Consider the following 14,743-nt stretch of genomic DNA (forward strand, 5'->3'; position numbering starts at 1 on the left):
AATTAATGGAACAAAGTGTTCTCATGAGAGAAAAAAATCCCCTGCAGAACTGCAGCCTCGGCCCTGCCCTGCGGTACACAGCTGTGACACACAGGATTCCTCAGTCACAAAATACGGTTAGTACTGGAGGAGAGATTTAGTAGAAAATGAGGTTGAAAGTATTCCTGGCCGATGGTCGTACAGCAGAGAGTAAAGACGAGTTCGTATTGTACCCTGTACTATGAGCACTTCCCAGAGGTTTATGTAAATGAATGATTGATTGATGAATATATTAGCGTTGGTTATCAACAACAATTTATATCATCGATTAATCATTGAATCTTCATTCATCAAGCAACAACGCCTTTTTCTATCTTTGAGTATCATTGGCTCCTGGACTGTTGTTGAGACAAAACAAGCAATTTGAAGACAAAACCTTGAGGGAATAAGGAATATCAGGATATTTTACTGCCAATATTAATGATCATAATCACAGTGATGGCCTTACTTAATCAGGAAGGTAACACACAACAATCAAGATGAATAGTTTTTGTTTTGTGTTGAAGATTAAATTAGAACAGTCTCCCTCGATATATGGAAGCAAAACGTCATAACATCGACAATCCATCGTGGATGAAAAGCAACATTGTGAGTCTCGGGAGAAGAAAATAAGAGCAAATTGATTGCGGGATGAACGAAGGGATAATGGGACCGGAGCTTTGGGTACAGCACGTCTCTAACATTTAGTGATGAGTACTTTTCAAGCTGTGAAGAAATTAAGCAAACATATTATAATACTGTTAGAAATGTAGTCAGTACTATACGATGGTATTTCTCTGAAGAAGAAAAGAAGAAAAGATAAATATGCACGTCGACAGCAAAACTCACCTTGGTTTAAAAGCACAAATATTTGGTGCACTTATGTTTAGTAGCTTCTGCTGCATAATTACAAAGACTCCTTTGGCTCTGCCCTGTCTTACATACTGAAATGTTTTACATAAACAACGCTAGATAAAAACATACAATTTATCTAAGACAGACAGAAACTGCATAATAAGGGTGAATGTATTTATGAAAACAATCATTTGAATTTCAAATTATATATTTTATGCATATGCGCTGCTACACTTCACATTAAACAAATGTCATCAACGCAACTCAAGGCCGTTGTTCACTATCGATAATCCCAGAAACACACATGGTTTTTAAGAGCTAATCAACACTCAATGGAATATGATGTATGATTGAGCTTCTTATGGCCATTTGTCTGTAAATAAAATGCATTTTACATACAAACAAGATTAACATCACTTAGTAGTACTGCCTGGAACATCTGGGTGATCAACTAAGTGCCGGTTCAAATCCTATGAGAGTACTAAAGGGTGTGCTGATATGTGAATGAGAGATGGTTGTGTAATGTAAATATATGCAACAAACTGCTTTGTAAACTAAGATCATGTCTTGGTTTTTACTCTGATAATGCATATTGTTTGTGTTGTTTTTCCATTATGAGAAGACTTCTGCTAAAGCTTTTGATTAAACTTAAAATGTGTGAAGGGATCATTCAAAAGTTGTTGCAAAAAGTCTGCGATGGTGTTACTGGTTGAAATTTCTACTCATGCTCACCGATATAACATGAGGTCTCCATTAAGCATCGCTGACCAGGAAGGAAATGAATATATGCTCTCAGATGTGTGACTCCTCCCAACAGTGTAGATTTATTTTAAGTAATATTGATCTAATCAATATTCGCAGAGGTCAGCATTTGTTCAAATATTTAATAAAGGGAGATTTTCTTTTTGTGTTCCAGACCATAAAAAAAGTTAAGCTTTTAAACTTTTCACCCTTTGATGTTTTTCAGTATGCCCTAATGAATGAGTCGCTGTTCTGTACGAACGTCGTCGGGCAGCTCTGTGGAGCAAAACATCACTAATGCAACATCTGCAGAAAGGATATTGATTTCTTTCTTTGAGGACAAAAATGAAGGAGGTGCTATCATTATCACCGGACATTTAACAAGGTGCACAGCAGTAGCTTCTCACGGCACTCTCTTTTTCTCCTCAGGAACTTGTCTCCATAAAAAAACAACTAATATTTAATTCAACAAGAAAGATGCTAAAGCAGTATACGGCTGTACTGCATGTAATGAAGCTGCAGTTCCTTTGCAATGCTCCTCTGCTCCACAACATTGCTACTATGGATTGTATCGCAGAAGAGATTTGTGCTCAGAATGAAATTAATCCAGTGTGAAATCAAGAGTCCAGTGTTGTACCTCAGGGAAGCCCACAGAGGACACTCATGATGCTGAGCATCGCGGCTATCTTCCATCAGTGCTCATTGCTCTGCAGGCCACATTGTGCATGCGTCTGCATGACAAAACATGCCCTTTCATCCATGCAACAACACAACACTGGTACACTTACTGTACTGATGTTACATTCAAACTATTTAACATCAGATACACTGACATTTCTATTCGGATCAGCTTTTGGCGTGAGCAAACAAAAGCCCTCAGAGTTTTATTAGTCTGTACAAAGGACAAGTTCTGCCTCCCACTTCGTACTTTTTTTTTCTTTTTGACAGCCGCCTTTAGATAAAATGCCTTGAGGATCCATCGCAGTTCAATCTAGACAAGGTCAAGGCGTGCTGTTTTTCTGCAGCCTATTAGCTAATTCTCCTGGCGGTCCAGCCGTTTCAATATATCCAGCAACAACATCAAGCAGGTCACTGTCTCATTAGCATTGGCTATCGAGTCCCAGTCACAACTGGGCAGAAGATGCTAACGAAGGCGTTACAAGAAGACAGAAAATCTACCACAGTGCTCAAGGCTGGTGGAAAAAAAGTCCAAATGTCCTCTACCTTGATGAAGTGGCTGTAGAGTCTCTTTTTGAGGTCAGAGAAGAGCAGGCTCAGAGAAGAAGAAATCCTGTAACACAAACAAGGTTCATCAGCTCCAACAGTCCTGAAAAACATATTCAATGTATCTCACAGTGAACATCTAACACAGAAAATGTGTTCATGCTTAATTGCTTCACAGATTAATGCCTGCAAAAGCTGCGTCGTGGATTTTTATTGGCCAACATAGTTTGAATTTGTGAATATGAACATTATTATAGTGCTTTGTTAATTTGTTTCATTGTCATCAAAACTGCCTATTTTGTCTTGAAAACCTTTTAGTTTATTTGGAAAATCAATTAGCTTTTCGAGATAGACAAAATGCTACATCTCAAGAGATAAAGCATTTCAATTAAAAAACATAGATTAGATTAGAAAAATGCTTCCTGGGGCAGTAAAACTCCAGGAACCCATATCATGAATCAGCAGGAAAATGTCTCCACTTACACAAAATGATTTTTGGATATTGTTCACTAACAGTATGAAGGCATAGATTTAAAAACAGGTAGCCCTCGGAGCTTTTGTTTTGTCTTTTTAAATGTTTCCCACCCAGAGGGGATATTCAGAGATTAGACTGCAGAACGAACAGACCTTCACTAAGAGAAGCCACTTAAACAAGTTCGATTTTTCTGAGACAACCATATTACAGGGATTTATAAGAGCATTTTAGGGTCAAACATCACAGACAGCACATATCAGACCATCAGTTTACAAAACACTCGCAGTCTGTCATTTAATCGTACATGCTACATCCAGGTCTTTCCAGCGTCCTGGTGTGACGCAAAACAGTAGACTATTTCTAGTGACAACCGTCTGTGCGACACGAGCAGAAACATCAAACTGATTATTTCCTGAGGAGGACTGCTGTGGTTCAGTTGTAAAGTGCATCCTCTGTTATTTATTCCGAATCTATTCTGTAGTCTTTTTTCTGATCTGATCACAACTGGGTGCATTTGGTGCTTAGCCTGATTCAGAGTTGCTGAAAACCGTTTGGATTTTCAAAAGCAGATAGTAAAGTTGACTGGATGTGTGGATCACACAGCACAGTGTTAGAGAGTGTTAGACGCCTTGACACAACATAGCAACAATACTAGGCAACATGCAGCAATAAGGGACAAACGAGAGAGGGACTAGAGAAAAAGTGATGCTTAGTAAGTACTTCAAACTAATCATAATGTTCAAATGTGAGAATTTGGATTAAAATGATCAAGTTTAATTGAACGTAAGTGGTGCTTTATAGCTTGATACAACTTGGTGGTTCAAGTTAAACTCAATTTATAGTTAAAACTAGAAATGTTAGAAACAGCTTTTATTTTAAATTGTAAATCACTGCATCTACAAGAAATCCTTGAGCATACAGTCATAGAAGAGCACAAAAGAATATTTGGTTGATGGGTATGTGGTATGTGAGATTAGATGTGGACACACACACACACACACACACACACACACACGATCTCTCCACGGACCATTCTCTTACTTTTATGATTTTCTTTAACATGTAATAATGTACTCACAATGAACTACTTTTGTTTACCAATGTTTAAGTAAGTCAGGAAAAATAAATAAATATCAAGGCAGTCAGGTAAGTTTTTACAAATGTTTCCCTCCTCTGATGCTATTAATAATGAAACAAATATGTTTGCGGCATTGTGAAGGCTTTTCCATTTGAGTGAAAGAAACGTAATACGAGGTCATAGCCCAGTCACTTGTGGTGTTTCTTCTTCCAGAGGGTGAGCATGTCATCAGTGATGATTTCTGGATGATTATTGGATGTGTGCCAGAGAGCTGAGACTGATAAGTGACCTCAGTCCGACCTCTGCTTAATGAGAGAAGCTGGGGCTCCCCAGGGTTTTCAAGGTGTTGATGTCTGACCTCTTTCACTTTAAGCATCATTTTTGGGCTTTGCCACCGGGTTCATCTTTCAGAGGTCAGCTGCGTTTGTGTATATGCTGCAGTAAATTCTCTATTTGCATACAGGTGAAGGGTTCACGTACTCACATTATAACTGTATGTCTTTTTGAGGACCTGCATATAATTCAGATCTCAATACTATTACAACTCCCTCTTTTATATGGGAATGACATCAAATGAAATCAAATGAAACGACCTATGTGCTGGTACACAATGTAAGGCCTGAAGCATAATTGGCAGCCTGCAACCATAATCGAATGTGTCTGTGGTATTCATGAGATTGGAGCAGTAATGAGGCCCATTTTCCCAGAGTGATAATACAAACAGCATAAACAAGACGCAGATGAATATCTTCGGGGGTAAAGATTTCATTAGCACCAGTTCTAACACCCTCCACAGCATAGACTTGCATTACAAGCACCCTGTGAAGCTTTTGACCACTACAGGCGCAGTGGAACAATGTTTGTTGAGCAGATCACATTATTGTTGTATCTTGTTCTACCAGTATTCACACAAGGAGAGGATGACCAACCTGTTCTCATTCCCAACTCGTCACATATGGATGATTTGTCAGGACTCTTTGCAACGCTAACGCACTGGGTAGTCCTATGCGTCAAACTATGTCGTAATATCATTATTTGGGATAAAAACAAGTACATGTGTTACGTAAGATCAGGTATGTACTTAAGTTAATTAGTCGTCGACTTTTGGTTTCACACGGGACATGAACGGCGGTGTCCTGAGTGAAAGGAAAGTGTTTGTTCGACATCCTAGCTACACAGACTTTGTTGCTCTTTCTACTACAGCACATCGGGAGCACTTGCTCTGAATTGAAATCTAGAATCTGGAATTACTTGGAAGCCAGCATTTGAAACAAGTGACATGCAGAATGTGTCTACTATATACCATTACCTCTTTTACTCCAAACAGACAGGTAGCTAACATATTTGCAAGCTAACGTTAGCTTTGTCAGTTAGTTCAGTTAGCTACATTACAGTTACAATTGGCTGTTACTGTGTGTAACATTTCTAGCTAAGAACTATTTTGTGTGATAAATCTGTTTTAATTTAGTGATGAGTAAATCTGCACTTAGTAAACACTATTTGTTTAACAGCTAAGTTTAAACTAAATAACATTTGAGCTAAAGGCTGTGCGAATGTTCTACATGGTAGGAAAGCTTTTAACATATGTGTTAGGCTTTGAGGATGTATACAATATGTTTTAATGGAAAACAGAATTTAAACAAAACTCTTTGTTTACTCCACATGGCACCTTTAACTCTGAAGCAATATGATTCTTTGTAAGTACCACTGCATATACTGAGGTCAATAACTCTGCCAACGTTGTATCGATCCTTGAAAGTGCACATAGCTTCGCTATTTGTTTTCTGAATTTTGGTTTCTTGCCAACTACTGGTGCTTTTAGGGTCATCTGAGGAGAAAAAAACATTTCTACTGAATGAGCAGCAATTAGTGACGAGTGTGGATCCTCACAGCAGCGTTAGACTGTCGGCCTGCTTTGCCCATGTATGAGCTAAACCTCACATTGTGGCTCATGCTGTTATGTTTTCTCAGGGCAAGACTTGCATAAACAGTAACAGTAAGTGTTGACCAGGAGGCCTGCATGCAGCACGGGTTCACTGAGGCAACATTAGCCCGGTGCATTATCCTCGCTCTCCTGTGACACACTTTCTGCTGTGTGAGGCAGCCACTCTGAGCCAGAGCTAACCGTTTCACTCCAGGCCCCAAGCCTCACTGCTGCTCATCAGCCGCTCGCCTCTGCCATCTCCCGTTCATCTCTCCTTTCTCGTTCTGTTAACCCACCGATGTCTTTGCTTTGCCACTCTGTCTAATTGTTTTCTCATAAACCCTGTGCACCCGTCTCTTTTTATCTGTCTGATTTTCTCTCTTCTTCTATCTTTTCGCTAACACTCACAGTTGATCACTCGCAATCCTGCTTTGATTTGAGTGACCTAGCTGCTTTGTAACTCAAACAAAAACACCCTCGCCTCCTTGTTCCTGCTCTTTCGCTTGTTCACACTTATATTACAAAAGGCATGAAGCAAACTGTGACTACTCCACTGAGAGATCGATGAGAAGAAGTTTATTTTCAGATAAACAAACATCACATCATTTTCCTCTTTCTGCTACTCTCTTACAGTCTGTGCTCTCATACACACATGTGCACACTTCGGTATCAAATACCTGCACGTTGTCATTCTTTCCTATTTCCCAGCAGGTCCTATTATTAATATAGTCAGAATCAGACAGTGCATCAAGGGAGAAGTGCCCCAATAATCCACTTTACCCACTGTCCCTCTCCACTCCTGTCAGTGGCAGGAGTATAGCCTCAGTAGGGGTGCTCAAAGGTAACCAATCGCCGAGAGCTAGGATGGTGGGTCATGGCTAGGTGAAGCCTGCGATAAAACCGCTCAGGCATCAAATTTGATACATGAGGACAGTCACCTTCCAAAGTGTTTTGAAAAGCACTGTGGGAGAAGCTCGAGGGTGAACTCTTTGTGTCAGAGTCTGATTAAATTAGAGATTGGTTGAGAAGGCAGTGCCAAGGACTTGGTCGATATTTCATATTGCCCAATGGATGTTTTATCAGCTTCTCTATTTACACAAGTAGTGACAGCTACTCAGCGACCTCAAAGTATGTTCACGCTAACACAAGACACTTTACAATAATTGGGATGCAGTAATACAGAATTCTCTATAGTCCCACTTTATAATTACACATTTGCTAAACATGTACCCTCAAAACAACAGCACTCATTTTGCTCTGGGGGACATGGACTACAGGTCAGTGTTTCCTCGTTCTTTTTTTTGCAAGAGCCCAGAGTCTATTGTGGCCAATGCTACAGTGTAAGTGAGTCCAGTGGGAATACAGCAAGACACTCATTTTAGTTTAGCTTTGAGAGTGCTACTTTCTTGCTCTACTTCATGCTCCACTTCTTGTCTCCTATAAGTTATTTGTGGCATACTTAACTTCTTTAGCCAGTCCATCATCACTGACAAATGTTCATACTGTGAAGAGAATAATATGTAAAAAGTTATGTTGAGTCATCTTATAAATTGGCCCTAAAGCAAACTTCAGATGCCACTCTAACAGAAGGAGAGGATTAAGCCATCACATATATAAATGTATTGTAGATGGATACTACAACATACTTTGGATTTGGATGTTCAGCCACACTAGAAGAGGGGCTCTCGGGGTAGCAATGTCCGTGGGTGGTGGGTCAGTCCACCACTTTGGTTGGCAACTATTCGATTGATTGCCATGAAATTTGGTGCAGGCATTCACGGTTCCCAGACAATAAGTCCTAATAACTTTGACGCATACCTTTTCTTCTAGGGCCACCATGAGGATAACATTTCTGGGTTTCAGTGAAGATTCTCAACTCATTCATGTCCCTCCCGGGACATGAATACACAAACTAAAATGATGACCACGGTAACATTATAGCTGCAAAACATCCACGTGTTAGCATAATCATTTTGAACATGTGAGCATAATGATGATAAACTTTATCTCAAAGCACTGCTGCGCTTAAGTAAAGCCTCACAGAGCTGCTAGACCAGCTGTCGTTTTAAAATATATTGCCATGGCATCATATTTTTTGACCTAATGTACCCGTGCAGTCAAATAATGGTTAATTAGAATATAATTAAATCTATATTATACATTTTATGTGTGTATAGAAATCAAATGTTTTACGTCAATAATAAATATACACATATATAATATTCTGCAGCTGCAGAGTTTAGTCGATGCATTTTGTTACATTGAGCCGTCAATCTGTGAATTATGTGCAGACCTTTAGGAAATTAACATCTTTGTCATTATAGCCACATGGTTTATGGGCTCATTGGCCAGTAAAAGATGTAATTTCTAATCAATGTAAGCATCTTATTAGATAGTGAACTATCACTCACTACAAGCATTGCTTTGACATTACACCCATAAATAACCTCAACGTATCGACTATCACTGTGGGTGCAGCATCTCCCCCCTGATTGCCCCTGGGAAACTCCTTGCTATGGTAACGACCCCTAATGACCACCATTGTGACAACAGCTGTAGTCGTAGCAACAGTTGGCTAGTGCAGCTCTTTCACGCTGAGACAAAAGGACGAGAGGGCAGGAGTCTCTGTCATCAGCCGTCAGACAGAATATGCATCTGTGTCTGATGAACCTCCTCTCAATCCATCCAGCCATCCGTGGGTCCATCTGTCTCTTGCCCACTTTCCCTTCTGTATTCTCATCTGTCCCTATATATTATTGCCTCGTTTTCAATAGATAATTAACTGCTTAATGTTCTCCTCAAGCAAATGGATTCTCAGAGTCATAAATGCACAGATCGTTACCATCATGACAATTATTCCCCTCTTTCTCTTGCTCCGTCTCTTCCGAGATTTACTCTCCAGCTCATCATGCAACGCTGATAAGACCACATTAACAATGGTGACAAATCCAGCAGCCATCCATCCAAAAACAAAGCAGAAGAATTATGTTTTCACTCCATCCCGCGTTCTAACAATTCATTATTCACTCACCCATCCTGGCGCTTCTTCCCTTCTCCCTTTTTCCCCTCTTATCATTTTCTACTCATATCCATTCACCCCTCACAATGTCTCTACCTCTCCGTCCCTCACACTATCATTTACTCTCCCATATCATACCCACTCTCTCTCACCTATCAGTATCCATCTCAACCCTTCTCCCCCCTGCTCTGTCCCTCCATCAGCACCTCCCCCTGGGCTCTGAACGTCCTGTGTACCCCCATGGGCGAGAGCAATGAGAGAGCCTGAAATATTGATGGCCTCAGGCGAAAAGCAACCTCCAGCACACTCTGCAGGGGGTACGGGCCAGGGCCGCAGTCAGGTAGTCAGAGTAGGTGAACTTTAGCAAGGATATGGGTCTGCTCTGGCAGATGGAGGTCAGGTGGAGTGAGGCAAATGAGGAGAAATGATGGAGTACATGTGTGTGTAGAAACCATGTTATCCCAGCTGCCAGCTGGCTTCTTCACATGCATCTGCTGATTTGCTTCTAGGTGATCTGGACCTTCATGGTGTGTGTGTGTGTGTGTGTGTGTGTGTGTGTGTGTGTGTGTGTGTGTGTGTGTGTGTGTGTGTGTGTGTGTGTGTATGTGTGTGCGTGTGTGTGTGGATGGAGTGAGTGGGTGGACTCCTGAGCTGGACTTTTCTCCCATACAGTGGTCTTTAAACATGCTTCTACAAGATTAGCCTCAACGCGGGGATGAGGTTTGCTTTCAGCTGCTTGTTTATGCACCCCTCCCCCTTTCCTGCTCTTCTTTTCTGCTGTTCCCCATCTTCTTCCCCCTCTCTTGACATCTCTTTCCCCCATAACCAAACCCTTAATTTAGTTCCTTCTCTTTTTATGCTTGTTAGTCCTTATCTTTGGCTTAACATTTTTTACATTCTTCTCTATCTCTATACTCATTCTTCTCTGGGTGACTTTCTCTATCTGGTGAAGGTGACCTTGCAAAAGAGACCCATAAGAATTGCCATGGAGACAGCATCCAGCTAGGTTATGCTTATGTGGAGAGAGGGAAAGGGGGGGGGGGGGGGGGGGGTACAAAGAAAGCTTCACCACAGAGCTTATATTTGAGGCTCCAGATTCATAGTCCAATCACTCTGGTTTAGATTACTATAATATTGCCTACCCCTATATTTCTCTCGCTCTCTCTTTGTCTGATTCTCCCTTGAACCTAGGGCAAACATAAAACGCTGCACTGTTAAAAAAAGAATGAAATTGAAACAGATGTGAAGCAATGTGCCACGCCTTTTTTGTTTCAGAGGATCTGTGAGTCTAATTTGCACGGTGAAATACGCCTCTACAGGAATCTACATCCTGATCTACAGGAAGTTCTGACTTGATCAAAGTAGAAATCTGATCTCCCCTACAATGTCAGCTTTTTTGAACACTGACAGCATATAAATAATGCCTAAACAATTCAGCAGTGTCATAAAATGCAGTAGTCAATTTAGCTGAAATGTGCTGAAAACAGTCACAGGGTATGTCAAATGGCCATGTCTGTTGTGATAAAACTGACAAGTTAATTCATCCTCTTTCATCTGTATATGGTTAGCTTCCTTTTAAACCTCAGTTTGTAGTAAAGGAAAACTGAGTTTCAACCTCGTTAAGCAAAGGAAGACACTGTGGCAGATTTGATCAATCATTGATGAAGTGAGAAAAGCTGCAGATGCTGCTGCAGCTTAGATATGTGCGATTAAAAAAAAAGATAACATTTGCTGCTCACACATCTAAGTACAGTTAGTTAGTTGAATATTTGTTTTATTAAATGCACAATTATTAATTATTAAATTAGGTTATTGGTGTTCTATATGGAGAATAAATAATGAATTAGACTCAGTTGATCTTGGAAACTTTTTCCAGCTGTTGATTCCTACAATATCCACATACTGTATGTGAATACACCTGGTTAAAGCATTGTTCCATTTAGGCAGCCACAAACCATGGGTAAAGTTAGAGAAAGAGCTTCATGGTGTAACTTTAAAAAGTCCAATGTTAACTGCTGATATTCAGAAGCCAGAAACTGTCCTCCAGGGTCATAGACAAAGTCTTTAAATGCCCACTTAGCGTTTCCTATCTACATGAATTTCTTCCTACATCCTGCTTTGGCACTGAATATTGGCACTGGATATAAATTGCGTAATTCAAAATCATCATATTGGCATTATTCCTGCTGGACACTGAGCTGGTGATTCATTGCCATCTTGTCTTTATCTGCGCAGATCTGAAACACAACAGGTCAAACTAATTTGATCAGGCACTTGATATTATGAGTTCATAAGTCAGCTGTGTGTAGTGTAGGAGAACCTTAAGACAAAAGAAGAAAGGAAATATTAATTGCAGTTGTGTTGCGTTCCCAATGTGACAGTGTTGTCTTCCATGTAAGGAAAAAATGGCTGAAACATTCACTAACGGGAAGTCATTTAGCAGAAAAAGAAAACATGGTTTCTTCATAGTCCTCAGTTAGGGAGATGCAATCAGGCCTGCAATGCGTCACTCACACAGCCGTAGGCAGAGACATTCACAGCTGCCTATCAAAATTAGGGCATTGACTCTAAATGTAAATGTGTAATGTTTCAGCCTAAAAACTTCATTTGTTATTTGTAACAATTTTGGACTGAATTCAAGAGGACCACAGAGAGGGATGGATCTGCGTTGAGGCTCTCAGTGAAGTGTTTGTGTCGGCTTTATCATACACTGAAGTGCATACATCTGGATCTTGTGCGAACCACTGCAGTGTATAATTTACCATGGATGGGACCACACTAACTGTCCAACACCAGATTGGATGCAAAACCTAAGTACCAAATATCTGTATTTTATTCATAGTGGTGGCTTGGAAGCAAAAACATCTTTAACTTTCTGCGGTAACACTAGCCTGCACACATCATGTCAAAACATACAGGCTGGTAATAGTAAAACATAGATAAAGAAAAAGAAAAAAGGAGATGAAAGGCATGTTAAATACATTTTTAGTTAACTATTAAAGAGCCATGGCTGCATCTTTCATTGGTTCCCTCAGGTACAGAAAACAAGCTGCTGCATTTCAGTTCAGAATTTTGCGGCAGAGAAAAGAGTGTTTGCCTTGCATTCATGCTGCATCAGTTTAATAGACCTTCAAACAAACCAGAATCACACCACACAAACTTTCTCTCTTCCACTAGCTGGTTGACAGAGGTAGAAATGAGAGCAATGTTTGATGTATTAAATAGTATGTACAGTATATATTATTACTATTGTGCTATGTAGATAAATTATGTATTTGGCCACTTGAGAGGGAGAAACGAGAGCAGTAATCACAACTCTGACTTATTATCACCTTATAAAGTTCATATGGTAAATGTGTTAGCAAACAGCTACTTATTTGCACATGTCCGAGAAACGAAGCAACATTAGCACTCATTTGGAGTCACGTTTGTGTTCCACCTGATGAATGTAAATTTCAACATCCAACATTCAAAACCCTTATTTTGGTCTCCACCAACTCATGGGGGAAATATCTGGATCCGTACCAGCTAAATGCTGCACTATGTTCATCAGCTAGTCGCTAACCTTTCCTGTAATTAAATGCTGGGAAGGTAGAGTACAGTGGGTTCATCAGGTGTTTTACTGAAAACAGACGTGTGCTGCGACTGGAGACAGAGCCGATGAGAGCACTGAGAGTAAAGTTTTAGGCCGTACAACCAAAATCGCTGAAGGATGCTAATACGCTCCATAGAGCTGAGGGCAAATATACAGCCGAGTGATGATACTCTGTAAGTTTGTTACTACAAGTGACCCCTTACACTTTACACACAGTAATTTGATCCAAAATCAATACAAAAACTGGTTAGTGCAGCTTTAAATCATAAAAGTACAGTTGAGTATATCGATTACATTACATTACATTACAGTTAATTTAGCTGACGCTTTTGTCCAAAGCGACGTACAAAAAGTGCAAACAATCATGGAGATACAACTCCGAACAGCAAGAATCTTGTAAGTACATTAGCTTCAAATAGGTACAATCGTATAAGTGAACACTGTCTTCAAATAAGCCAGTTTGAAGTGCAACATACAGAAACAATAGAATACAAATTCAACTATTAGCTATAAATAATAATAAATACAAGTGCAACATACAAAGAACAGTTATATAGTTTTCTTCATTCGCCGAGATGCAGTCGAAACAAGTGAGTTTTTGACTCACATCAATGTGGAGGTCGTTCCACCATTTTGGAGCCAGGATAGCAAACAGGCGGGTTTTGTTTGAGGGAAATCTGGGTCCCACTCGTAGTGAGGGAGTGGTGAGCTGATTGGTCGACGCAGAGCGAAGTGAACGCTCTGGGGTGTATGGTTCGACCATGGCCTGGATGTAGGAAGGGGCTGATCCATTCACAGCACGGTAGGCCAGCACCAGAGTCTTGAAGCAGATTCAGGCCACCACTGGTAGCCAGTGAAGGGAGCAGAGGAGCGGTGTTGTGTGAGAGAGCTTGGGTAGATTGAAGACCAGTCGGGCTGCTGCATTCTGGATCAGCTGTAGAGGTCGGATGGCACATGTAGGCAGTCCAGCCAGGAGGGAGTTGCAGTAGTTAAGGCGTGAGATGACAAGAGCCTGAACAAGAACCTGCGTTGCCTTCTGAGTCAGTAGGGGACGTATCCTCCTGATGTTGTACAGAGTGCATCTGCAGGAGCGGGTTGTTGCATCGATGTTGGGACTGAAGGACAGTTGGTTGTCCAGCGTCACACCCAGATTCCTTGCAGTCCGAGTCGGGGAAACATCAGAGGTGCTGATGGTAAGGTCTTGGATGGGAGAGCAATTACCTGGAAGGAAAAGGAGCTCGGTCTTGTCAAGATTGAGTTTCAAGTGATGTGTGGCCATCCACCGAGAGATATCAGCCAGACAAGCCGAGCTCCGTGTCTCCACCTGAGTTTCAAATCTGGGAAAAGACAGAATCAGTTGAGTGTCATCTGCGCAGCTGTGGTAGGAGAAGCCGTGAGAGTGAATGACAGAGCCAATTGAGTTGGTGTACAGTGAAAAGAGGAGAGGCCCCAGGACAGAGCCCTGAGGTACCCCGGTGGTGAGTGGACAGAGGTCCGACAGAGCCCCTCTCCAAGTTACCCTGTAGGTGCGATCCTTTAGGTAGGATGCGAGCAGGGAGAGAGCAGATCAATATCTGCATAGTTGATTAGTGGATTGATTGTTTACCGATATCAATTTGCAGCGCAAAATAAAAATTGCAGCTCGGCAGAATGACGCTGAATGACAAATAGTGTTATCTAGCAGCTAACTGTGAAGGACTAGATGGATGAGAACAACTCTGTATCTCTGCCCCCTCATTGATAAAGAGCATTAGAGGGCACTCGACAGAGGGGGAGTCAGAGAGAGGGACGCAGCGAGAGGAAAAAGCAGTACA

The 14,743-nt window shown here is 41.0% G+C and overlaps 1 protein-coding gene across 3 annotated transcripts in view; it reads right to left on the reverse strand.

The window, feature by feature from the left end:
- Positions 1 to 14,743, reverse strand: part of dlgap4b (discs, large (Drosophila) homolog-associated protein 4b) — a 103,126-nt gene that overhangs the window by 71,926 nt on the left and 16,457 nt on the right. For all 3 annotated transcript variants that reach the window (XM_029432158.1, XM_029432157.1, XM_029432159.1), the window contains exon 2: positions 2,839 to 2,905. The gene's annotated coding sequence lies outside the window, so the exon portion shown is untranslated. The remainder of the gene's footprint in view (positions 1 to 2,838; positions 2,906 to 14,743) is intronic.

The sequence above is a fragment of the Cottoperca gobio genome, chromosome 5 (assembly GCF_900634415.1).
Source record: "Cottoperca gobio chromosome 5, fCotGob3.1, whole genome shotgun sequence".
In the NCBI taxonomy this organism is placed as follows: Eukaryota; Metazoa; Chordata; class Actinopteri; order Perciformes; family Bovichtidae; genus Cottoperca; species Cottoperca gobio.